The 11,960-nt window shown below is 35.7% G+C and overlaps 1 long non-coding RNA gene across 1 annotated transcript; it reads right to left on the bottom strand.

Annotated features, from left to right (window-relative positions):
- Positions 1 to 609: 609 nt before the first annotated feature.
- LOC137470585 (uncharacterized) lies at positions 610 to 4,465 on the bottom strand. Its single transcript, XR_010997146.1, has 3 exons — positions 3,730 to 4,465; positions 1,270 to 1,331; positions 610 to 707 (listed from the first exon to the last, which is right to left on the bottom strand). It is a non-coding gene; the product is annotated as an uncharacterized lncRNA (long non-coding RNA).
- Between the last annotated feature and the right edge of the window lie 7,495 nt (positions 4,466 to 11,960).

Below are 11,960 nucleotides of genomic sequence, written 5' to 3' on the forward strand. Positions count from 1 at the left end.
CTGAGCTCTCATCACCCACCAGTCCAGAGAGCAGGGTCAGGCATTTCAGGACACAAGGTCTTCTGTATTTTTTTTCCCATCCCTGGAATGTTTCTTTCTACATTTGTATGAGGGTCTGGTGGAGGAAAAAATATACCCTCCAAGATCCCAGAGTATCTTAAGATCATGCACAGGAAATGTAAGAAGTGACTTTACACTGCCCATCTCTCCATTTAGTATCCAGTTTATCATCCAGCTTAGTAACTTCTTTGAGCAAATAATCTATTAGCAAGAAGAAATATATTTCCAGTTTGAGATCCGTCAAAAAGATCCTCCTTGGACTAAGTTGTGCAAACATGTACCAAGAACAGATTTAACAAAAATTGATTATTTTAAAGCTAAAGTAATTTCTCTTAGTCTGTCATGAATAGAAAATAATTCTAATTATTCTACACTCAAGAGGAATTTAGTCCTTAGAGAAGCAAAAAGTCTCAGCACACTAAGCCTTGGTTTATGCCTTTATACAGAGGGGAATACTTCCACTGGCAGCAGTTTTCCAGTGTAGCTCTGGTAGATGAGAGCAGGGGAAGCATTAAACAGCTTCTGCACTGAGGGGATATGTGGAAAACTCTTTTCAGCTCATCTTCCATTCTGAACTGTTCTCTCCAGGTGGTCCCACCAAACCACAATCCTTCCTTTTTCAAAGTTCTGTTATCTGATGGGTGGATCTGGTAAAGGGAATAGTACTCCACTTAGAATGGAAAACAATTTTCATTGCTTATATCTTAAGGTCTATTTATTTATGGAGAGGAGAGCAACTCATCTAATTGATTAATTGTGGAAATCTGACACCTTATTTTAGTTTATTTCAATCTTTTAAGATATTCTTATTCCTTTTTTTTTTTTCAAGCATGAAGACAACAAAAAAAATGGGTGTTTTTTTTTAAAAAAAGAAACCTAGAGCAAAACCAAATGACAGGTGATGGTTTTGACTTGGAAAACCATTCTTCTTAGTTCAAAATCTTCTCAAATTAGTATTGAAAAGTGATATTTAAAAAAAATGTTACCACATTTTTAAACTTTAGGACATTAGGCAGGTTGGTTTTTAAAACATATTAAGAGGTTGAGGTTTTCAGAAAAAGAGAGGGAAAGAGCATTGGGTAAGGGAGTGAAATTTCAGGGCAGCATTTTCCAAGCAAGCAGATTTTCAAGCAGATTTTCCTAAAGGGAAATCTATGAAGTTATTAGAAGAGCTTATTGAGCTTATACACTTTTTCTGACATTATTTACCTTTTTCTCCTCCTGGCCTGAGGCTTCTGGAAAGGCTGAAGGCAGCTGATTTCAGATAATTTCTGTGTGCATAAAGGGAAGTCTTAATTACCAGATTAAATTGCTCAAAGCACTAAAATAATCTTCAACACTGAGGAAGCTGAAATATTATTTGCAGATTAGGAGTTCTAGATTTTTGTGATGTCATGAACATTTTGAGATTTTGGCTCAAAAATTATAGGGGTCATCTTGATACTACACAAAATAGTTATAGTAGCATTAATTACATTTCTCTTTTATTTGAACAACCTTGTCTTATGGAACAGCGCTGAACAACGGCTTCATGGAAGGTAGGAACACATTTCTCTCCCATATGGTTTACTTCAATAGGCAAGCATCAGAGTTGAATGCTATTGTAAGCTAAAAAAAGGGTTTTTTCCCTGAAAGAAAATAAAATATTTTTAAATGTCATTTAAAACTGCAGTTAAAATTATGAATAATTCAGGTATTGGAAAATATGTGCTTATTGGTCTCATTTTTTTCTGACTGGATCTAGATCTAATAGTGAACACTTAGGTAGTTTTCCACTTGAAGGCATGACTACAGTTCCTCTCCTAACATTTACAAAACAAGTTTGCTTTCAGACTTCACACATAGCAAATGTAGGAAAGGAAGGTCAAATCTGGTAGAAAATAATTAAGATGCATCTGAAACATACAATTTTATGTCCAACAGTTGTGGTTCAGTCCTCAAGCTTTGTCACACATTTGTCCAGTTACAGATACTTCAGGTTTCATTATTTAAAATATTCTGGAGAGGTTTAGTGTATGTTTGAGAAAAAGAATGCATTATTTAAAATGCATTCAGTACTAGTTCCTGTCAGTCTGCACCACAAGGGGCTAAATTAATTTTATAAGCCTGAGAACATTATGATGGATATTTGTAAGCACTTTTGCTGTCTGACAGTGAGCCTGGCATAGTTTGAGGTAGAAACCTACTAATACCTTTTTTTTTTTTGTGTGAGATTTTGTAAGGATTTATAGACATCATAGTCTCCACTAAATTCACACTAAGTCACACATCCACTAAGTCTTGAGGCTAAGCTATAACCCATGGGGAACAGAACAGAATTCTTATCGTAGATCACATGAACTCCGGTAGAACTAAAAACATTCAAGGGCACCTGCATTGGTTTATATCACATTAATATTTTATAGATATGTTTCATCCCTAGAAACAGGCCTGACTATCAACGTTTCAGGTAGAAAATCTAAAATTTCCTAATTTTAGGATACTGTAACTTAAAAGGGGAAGAACATGAAGAAGTATTAGTGATTTATAAAACTACATCCTTGGAGATATTCAAATCTTGACTGTATAAAATCCTGAGCAACCTGATCTGTGCTGGTTCTCTGTGTAATTAGGGGTTGAACCAGATGACTTCCAGAAGTTCCTTCCCAAATAAAAGTATTTTGGTATGCCGTGCATTGGAGAAGCTACTTGCAGGTGGTAAAATCTAAAATAATGGCAGCAAGTCGTATTCATTTGTGACAGAAGTTCATTATGCTGTCTGGGGCTTTTCCATCCATCACTGCATCACCTGCATGAAACCAAAACAACTTCTGTATGGTTTTAAAGCCTGAGGGAGACATTTGGGAACACCTAATCTGATCGATTCCTACTTGTTTCTGGTGCACCAGTTGTCCCCAGCATTACCAAGGTCTATTCAAACTTGTGTTGATGTCTTTCTAGCATCTGGTTAGAACTGAATAGAATCCTTTTAGAACTGTATGTTGAAACCTCATCCTACCAGAAATATCACTGGCTGCCTCATACATATCTCCCACCATCCTGCCTTTGTATCAATAAGTTTGATATTGAGTTTCTGTAGACTGTAGCTCTTATGTGACTCTTATGTGAGCACCCACAAGGACGGGTTTCTTTTTTGGCCAGTATGATTGGAAAGGTGGCTGCATGCCATGCAGAACTGAGAGGCATCACAGACTGGAGTCTGTATTACATAGCAGGCCAACTTGCATGGAAGAGAGGATCTGCTGGGACAACACAAGACCTGTCTTGTTCAGGGGACTTTTTTTTTCTTCTATAGTTGAGATGTAATCTTTAAAATTTAGACTTAATTTTATTTTCCTGTTCTGTCAATATTGTTTCAGGACTCAGTGTACTCTGTGTTTCCCTTAAGAGCAGCTAATTGCAAGCCTAAGCTCAGATAAATTATATATATATACATATCATTTGCAAACTTAAACTCATAATAATTAAAGTTTTGGTTGGAAAGCTATTACATCTTGGATTCAACTTAAACATTGTCTTTTGTTTTATATTTAAAATACTTAAAACTGTTTAAAACTGGCATCCACACCTTGAAAATCAGCTTGCAAACTAAGGGTGTTGAAAAGTTTACTGAGTTTAGGGAAATATTCGTAGATAATCAAAGGCAAGGATAAGAATAAAATAACTCACTTCTAATGTTTTCAGCAACTCCACCTGCCAGAAAACCTAGCATGGGAGAAATAATAGCTAGGCTGTTTTTTGGGAAGGCTAGAATGCTGTCATGTTGTGGGTGGGCTTTTCATACTTCTGAAGTTATAGTGTTTTTTTTTAAACCTGAATTGGATTTCTAGGCATGTATGGTACACGCCAATTTAAAATTATTGAAGTTCTTCATAGTGTTAAGAGTGCTTCAGTTTGAAAGAGTGAGGCTTTCCTGCAAATGCCAAGTAAATTGCTCTGCAAGTCCAGAATCTTTGATCACCTCTGAATTGAAGTGCTTATGAAAGGTGTTTCCGTGTTCTAATAATTTTACAGCTCTCTCTGATTCATATGCCTAGAACCCAAATAATTTCCAAATTGAAGAGCTCTTATTATTTTGAAGTCCTATGTGCAGTATAAAATGATTTAAGATTATTCTGCAGCTTTTCATTTTTATTTTGTAAAAATGAAACTTTTTTTTTTTTCTTTTTTAAAGACCAGCTCTTTCCTCTGCAAGCTGGGAGACATTATGAGCTAATTCAAACATTTCATGTTTAAAATGGAAATTGAACCAAATTCTCTCCAAATAGCAGTGATGATGGCTGAGGGAAAAAGAAGGAAAAAAAATCCCTGCCTGAAAAGCTGAGAAAATACAAAGTAAGAGGCTGTCAGTGATCCTTACTGGGAAAAGTGTGAAGAACAAGAAACATATTGTCACTGTTCAGACGCGGTCAAGGTGAAGTGGGGAGACTGAATGAAAGTTACAACAATGTGACAAAAGAGAGACACAGATCCATTTACTCTTGGAAGGAAGAGAGCAGGAGGCACAGAAGGCTAGTTCACGTGTTGCTTCTAAGCTGATTTTTGCTGTCATTTTATCATAAAATTTCAGAGGGAAATGATGTATGCCCTTTTGTATCTCCTGACTTTGTCTTTTAAGAATAACACTTTGTTTCTTTCTCACTAGAGACCTTGTTCCTTTTTAGCACGTGGCAGTCATATATTGTTTATAAGTCACATAGCTTTCTAAAGAAAAGTCTCATCACTATTTCTTGGTAGCAGTAGAGATTTTTCTTTTGTTTGTTTATTTTTTCTTTTCCCCAAGCACATGCACTGGATGGTCTTTGTTCCCAGTGACTCATTATTGAAGAACAAACAAGGGCAAAAAAGAAGTGTTCTGGGGGAGGAAGCACGCCAACCTGCTAGGGATCCCTATGACTGCACCCTACCTTGCTACAAGTTGCACATGAAAATCTGCTTACTTCCCACCTGAAAACCCTCACCTGCTCACCTTCTGGTCCTGCTATGGGAGCTAGAATGGAAGCTCTCCAAAAGAAAGGGGAGAAAATGAATTTAAAAGCATTCCAATCTAAACAAAGTGGAGAAGCATTATGCTAACATATCAAAAGAACAAGGGATTAGGGAACCTACATTGCAGATACTTCAGCAGTAGGGCAGAAATTGGTGTGGAGGCAGGATGAAAAACTGGCAGATCAGAGCAAAGAGTTTTTAAAAGTTTCACAATTGTGTTGCTACGGAGGTAGCCTGTAAACATCTGGAAAATCTGGGGATTTTCAAAACAGATATTGAAACAGGAAAAGAGACATGGACCATCACAGCCTCAGCACTTCCAATCATTTGAGAGAAAAAGATTTTAATTTTTGTATATCATACCTTCCACTGGATAAAGAAGTTCACATTTTTTGTTGTTGTCCTTGTTAAGAGCTCTGAGGCACCTCAGGAGATGACTACAGCTGCTGTGGGTTTGGATCCCAGTTTATAACTCTCTTCTCCTGAGGCATTTAGCTGGGCTTGTCAGCCTTTTCTGCTGCACCTCTTTTCCATACAGAACATGTTTATGTCTGTGTGGTGAAGAGTTTATACAACCTCAGAAGGCACAGTGGGTTTATAGTGTGAGGGACAGGAAGATGAGCTCCCTTCAGACACGTGTCCTTTTGGAGGTGTAGCTTCCAGCAGAGGGAAAGTGTGGTTTCGTAGCATTCTGAAGCCAATATCATTAGTCAATGCCCATCTTACCTGTGTGTAAATCAAGTCTAGAAAAGCTGTGGTTATTTAGGACATTGTGCTCTCCAGTGTTTCCAGTGAATCATTCATCTAAATATATTTATAAATAAAACTTACAAAGCTAAAAATGTAATTTGGAAATCTGTTAAGAATAATCAAGCTCAAAACCTCCTCCTGGACTTTTTGTTGCAGGTACCTGAGCCTATAGGGAGAGAGATTTGTTTCTTTGCTGCTGTACCAGGAAACATTTAGTGAAACTGGTATTTCCCTTGTTCCTCTCTATTGAAGGTTCCCCATTTTTTATTTTTTACAGTTTTCTTTCTTTATCCACACTCCTCATATATCTAGCTTTCTCCCCCCCCACCCCTTTCTTAGCTTTTCCCTGAATTCCTGTTCCTTTCACTTTCCCATTCCCAGTATTTTTGCTGGTATTCCATTTCTTTTTAATCCTTTCCATCTTTCCTGCAGAGACTCTGTGCTGAAATTCCTACACAAACTCCTGTTATCCTTCTTGCAGTGACTCACTTCTGGCTGAAATCTAGAGCTGTTACAGAAGTTCCTGTATACACAGGAAAAGTTGACAGGGTTTATCTACTTGTAGTTCAAATACAGGGTCATTGCATTTCAGCTTTCTGATTACCTCAGATTTTGGAGAGATTTTGGTGAACAATCTCTCTGACTACTAAGCAATGCTCAAACTACAGGGTATATAAATAGTATTAATGTAATTTTCATATCTGCATAATCAGTAGTCTCACTCAGCAATTAATATTTCAGTAATAATATCCAAACAAACATGATTTCCCAAATTATAAAAAACTCAATCAGAAATTATGTTTTATTGTATGTAGTAGTCTGTTGGAGGATATCAAATACTTAATAAACATTATTTTTGTTAATTTGAGGATTACCAAGTTTCAATTTACATGGGTACGAAAAAAGGTAAGTAAAAAATAATTCAGGGTTTTTTTTTTATTTTTCCTAAGAGTATTTATTACTGTTATGTAGCTTGGTGCTATATAACACCAGAAGTTTAATTAATATTCTTGGTTGATTTTTAAGGTAATTATTGATTTCCTTCTAGCACATTCTGGATTTTGAGATATACTGTTCCAAAAGGTGAGTTAATAGGTAAATTGGTCCATTAGAGGCATCAGTGCAGTAGGACCACTACAAACTGGTGCATTTGGTCCTTCAGCTCCCAGGAGTCTGTGAAAGACAAGCGCACCAGACCATGTTGTTTTGGGCTGAGTCCCCCAACCAGCAAGCCGTCAGCTTCAAAAGCAAATGAGACACCAAACACCATTAATCACAGTTGTGTTGAGTACTCCAAGACTGAAATGTGCTGTTTCCAGATACTAAACACCACTACAAACCCCATTATATGTGTTACATGTCAGCCAGAGAGGAACCCTTAATCCTGGTTTATAGCTGTGACAGATACACTTTAAAGAAGTCTTCCTATGGTATCTATAAATCAAAAATTACCTTTTAGCTGCGCCATATTTTAAAAGAATGTAAGCATGTTAAAGTAAAGGTTTGTGTATTGTTGGTAATGCACATGACTGCTTGCTGTGTTATGTACAGGATGATCCATATGCCACCCATACTGAAACTGGTTATTGCACATGCTGGCTCAGTTTACTGGTAGCTCTAATACACTTCTGTAACGAGGCACTACTTGTAACATCAAAGCAGGGGAGACATTAGCTCTTTTCCCCTATAGCCTCTGACCTGAAAGCTTTGCTTTTTATCTCTGTATAAAAGGAAAATATTCTTTTCAAAGAAGCCTGGCTAGAATGTGGATATTTTCTCCACTGTAGAATAAGAGCCTGTGAAAGTAATCTACAATTTTTCATCTTTTTTCACAGTATTGTTTCTTTTTGGACTTCATGCCTTTTTTAGAGTTAAAATTCTCACTTTCAAGTAATAGTGACTGGGAAGTGCTTTCAAAATCCTGAGGTACTTCTGTTTTCTGTAACCCTGTCAGCCTGAAGAAACGTGATGGAACATTTTTATTTTTGAAAGAGCAATATATTGTGTAAGAGAAAGAAAATAAAGTTTGAAAAATATTTCATACTCAAAATAATGGGTAAGATACAAATCCAATTAATTGTACACAGGGTTTGCAAGGGAGCCAACATTTGGCAAATCAAAACTATATTTTATCTTGCAGATATTTCTACTTATTTTTTTAAAAATTAAAAAAATCATATAGCAAGTAATTTTCCCAAGTGTATTTAAACTTTTAAATGGATTGGATCATCTTCTGACCTTTATGTATCAGGGTTTTTTTGTGTAATCTAACTTGTCTTGTATCAGTTCAACATTTTAGGATTCTAGACCTTTTGGCTTTTAGATTCTTAACTTGAGCTGTCTTAGAAAGGGGATGGACTTAAGAAACAGCTAAGTATACAATGCCAAACATTTTTGATGGTGTATGACCTGCACAATTACTTTTGAGTATCAGATCCCTTGTTTGGAAGCAATCACAAGGAAAGGAGTGCTGACTTAAGCAAACATAGGTGCAGTAAACAGATAAAAGGAAGAACAAGCATAAATGAACATATAATTTCACAAATTGTTGGTATTTTGCTGCTTATAAAGATATTTCAATCCTAAATTTTAAATTATCTTCCAAATAATTTCCTAAACTCATGAACACTGAATGTATTACATGTCCTGTAGAGTGCCGTACTAGCATGATCTTGGCTCCCAAGATTTCAAATATAATCTGAAACTTCTTTTTCTACTTGTGTTTATTGCAATGACTTTTTCTTAGAATCCAAATGGGAAAGTGAAGAATAATCTCAGTTCTTTTCCACAACTCCTGGCTTCTGAGATGGCATAAAACATTATTCAGTCTATGACACTTAATTCACAGTGATGTTAAGTCAGTGATTAATTCAATGAAAACTCATTGATTTTTGGATGCTTTAGGTGGACCTTCTTATAAATATGCAGAGTTCCTTGAGGTGGGTGTTTTAAAATTTAGCCTGAGCTTCATTGCTTTTCCACATGCTTCCTAAAAATTGCTTACCCAGAGAAAGGGTGGTAGAGTCCAATTCTGTTGTAATGGCATAATTAAAAAGAAAGTAAAGCTTCTCAATTTTCTCTGTAAGACTTCATATGAATAAATAAATTTCAGTCTTTCTTCACTGGAAAAAAGATGGATCATTTGTTTGGGTTTTTAATAAAGGTACATAATTTCATTATACTCACAGAAGTGCAGACTAGCATATACTTTTAAACATAAATATTTTTATTTACAAAATAAGACAGAAAAGCTTTGGTGTAACCTTTTAAAAATATCTTTTTACTTTTTGGTTTTAATATTTTGTTTTTCTTCTTTGGTGTTTGATTGTAGCAGAGAACAGTTTTTCTTGCAGAGTTGATTTTCTTAAGAGGAAGAACATATGTGTTCTTAAGTTATACATATTTTATCATGTGCTAGACATAGTAGGAATCATGTCCCTAAAATACTTTCCAGGAATTTTGTAAGCAAAAATATAAGAAGGAGAAGAAGAAAACAGAGTTTATGGGTTGTTTGGTTTTGGTTTGTTTTTTTTGTTTTTTTTTTTAATTTTCACCCAGATTGTAAAAATTAATAATTTAGAAAAATCAAAATGTTTTTTTAAATGTAAATATAAGTAAATTATGTATTAAATTTGTATCGTTAGTTAGAATAATCTGAAACCATCTGCCAAAAATTAATATCATTAATTAAATTAATATAATTGCTTGCATTCAACTAATATGCCAACTTATGGTTACTTGCGTTTTACTCCTGTTTGCTACAGGTGAAGTGGGTGAATATCAGACAGCTCATTATAGAGACATGCATGCTGCATTCCCAAAGTAGGATGACAGAACAAGTCATGGTATGTATTGTAATTTCAGTTCTACAATGCATCTTCAAGCTGTCTGAGGTAAAATGCTTACTAAGCACTGCATTGGGGCTGTCAGATTTCTTCATGGGGTGGTAATTAAATTGAGGCAGCTCTACCATTTATTTTGTGAAACTAAGCCCAAATTATCTGTATCCTAAAAATATGCTGCTGTAGACTGCTGGCTGTAGAAGGAGCACAGTTTTTTGCATATAAATTATCTTTTATGGAAAACATCCTATTCTCCCTGTTTTTTCTCACCTCCATAGGCTGTGGGGGAGGAGAGCTGTTTTGTCACTAGACTTGTTTAAGTCTGAGGGAAACTGGTCATGATACCATCAGAGATGATATCTTGCTTAAAACTGCATACATTTGGGCTGGATTCAGTTTGTGACTAATAGGGATGAGGGATTGATGGTCGTTGTGGCCAAGGGTGGCATTAATGTTTCCTGCCTGATTTACAGTGTTCTTAGCCCTGGTATAATTTATAATGCCAGGGGCCCAGTTGGCCATGGCTGGCCACTGCCAGAAAAATTAAGCTGAATGCATGTGAGGATGCAATGTGATAAATGAATAGGAGGTTTCTTCTGGTCCTTTCTGGAGACTAGCTTCATTATTAAAACACATGGGAGCCTGCTGTGCTGGGTCAGACCAAGGGTTCTGGTAGCTCAATCGTGTGTCTCTGCCAGCACTCTGGCATTTTGCTTTGAAAATCAGAGCTATTCCAAAGTGAAATAGTGCTCAGGATATAGTGTCTTCTCAATACTGCCATTCATGTTCTTCCTGAGAGAAGGCACCAAGAATTGCAGATAACTTTAACGATGTACCCACACAATGGACTTGTAGGGAAGCAGGATTATGTTGTCTTCTTATCTGCTTGCTTTCTAGTGAATCTGACCTTTCTGAAAATTGTAAGTTACCTAAAAACTATGGTGTGATAGGCAGCACAATTGTAACTAGTTGAATATCAAAAGTATATGCAACTCATGTAACTGCAAATTCAATTCCAAAGATATTTTTTTGAGATTGGAAAGGGTGAGGCTGATGTGCAAAGGAGGCTTTCATAGGATAAGTTTCCTATGATGCACAAATGAGTTTACTTTATAATTCAACATCCTTTAGAAAATTGTTTGGATTGAGTTCAGTTGATTTAGCCAGACTGAGAACAAAAACTGGGGAGGAAATAGCATACAGATGCAAAACAGTTTTCAAGTGTACAGTGTGGAAGAACTGTTAATGGATTATCTGGAAATAAATGAAATCTCCTGCAAAAGCTATAGTTTATTTTATTTTTTTTTTAAGAAATGGTGGTGAATATGGATGCATGATCAGAAATGTTGAAACCCACTGTTTACTTTAAAAATGTGTCAAAATGGTTGTCCTTTTCCAAACTGAAATAAATAAATATATGGAAGTACTTCAATCAGTGTCCAATAAATAGCTACATTAAACTGAAACATATTACATAGGAAAGAAGTTGGAAAGGGTAGGCCTTATTCATGGGCTTCCAACTGCTCAGGGTCTACCTATAGTCAGAAAAAAGAGAAAGGTATGGATTCCTATGGGGGAATTCAGAATAGGAATCTGAACTAACTTGGCTCTCGCTTTGAAGCACAATTTGTCATCAAAGGATATTGTGACAGGAGACAGTGCAACTGTTTCATTAAGAACATTTCTTATACCAGTCTCTGATTATGAAAAAGCTTTTTGTTCTTGAAAGCTGTGATTTGCCATTAAAAAATATATGTATGAATCTGGCTCAAATATCTTGTACGTCACAAATATTACTTTTTAAAGGTATAATTTTCCTTACTAATTATTATTTTCTCCATGATTATTGAATTTTGAAACACATGTTGCATGCATCCTTGCATGTTTTTATTTTCTTTTACCTTTGGTAAACCATATATATACATATATATATGTATATACATACATACATATATATACATACATGTCCGCATGCTTTGATTTTAGTGCTGTTTTTTCTGCTTCCCTTGTCATATTTGCTTCACTCTGTTTGATCTATTTTACTTAATGAACAACTGTTTTCACTTAGAATAATCTTTATGCTTTTTTGAATTTAAATAGCATATTGTGCTGGTATTAGTGATGTTACACTAAGTCCCTCATCCTGCAAAGGCTGATTCATGTTTCTCACTTTGCACAATCTGAACAGTCCCACTGGAGTTCAAGAGTTACACATGAGAGCATAAAACTCCTAATTGCTGTTAGCAAACTCATTTCCAGTATCACAAAGCCCCATTTTAGGGACTGTTGCTTAGATCTGAAAATGCACATTTCACTGGA

This window comes from Anomalospiza imberbis, chromosome 3 (assembly GCF_031753505.1).
Source record: "Anomalospiza imberbis isolate Cuckoo-Finch-1a 21T00152 chromosome 3, ASM3175350v1, whole genome shotgun sequence".
Taxonomy (NCBI): Eukaryota; Metazoa; Chordata; class Aves; order Passeriformes; family Viduidae; genus Anomalospiza; species Anomalospiza imberbis.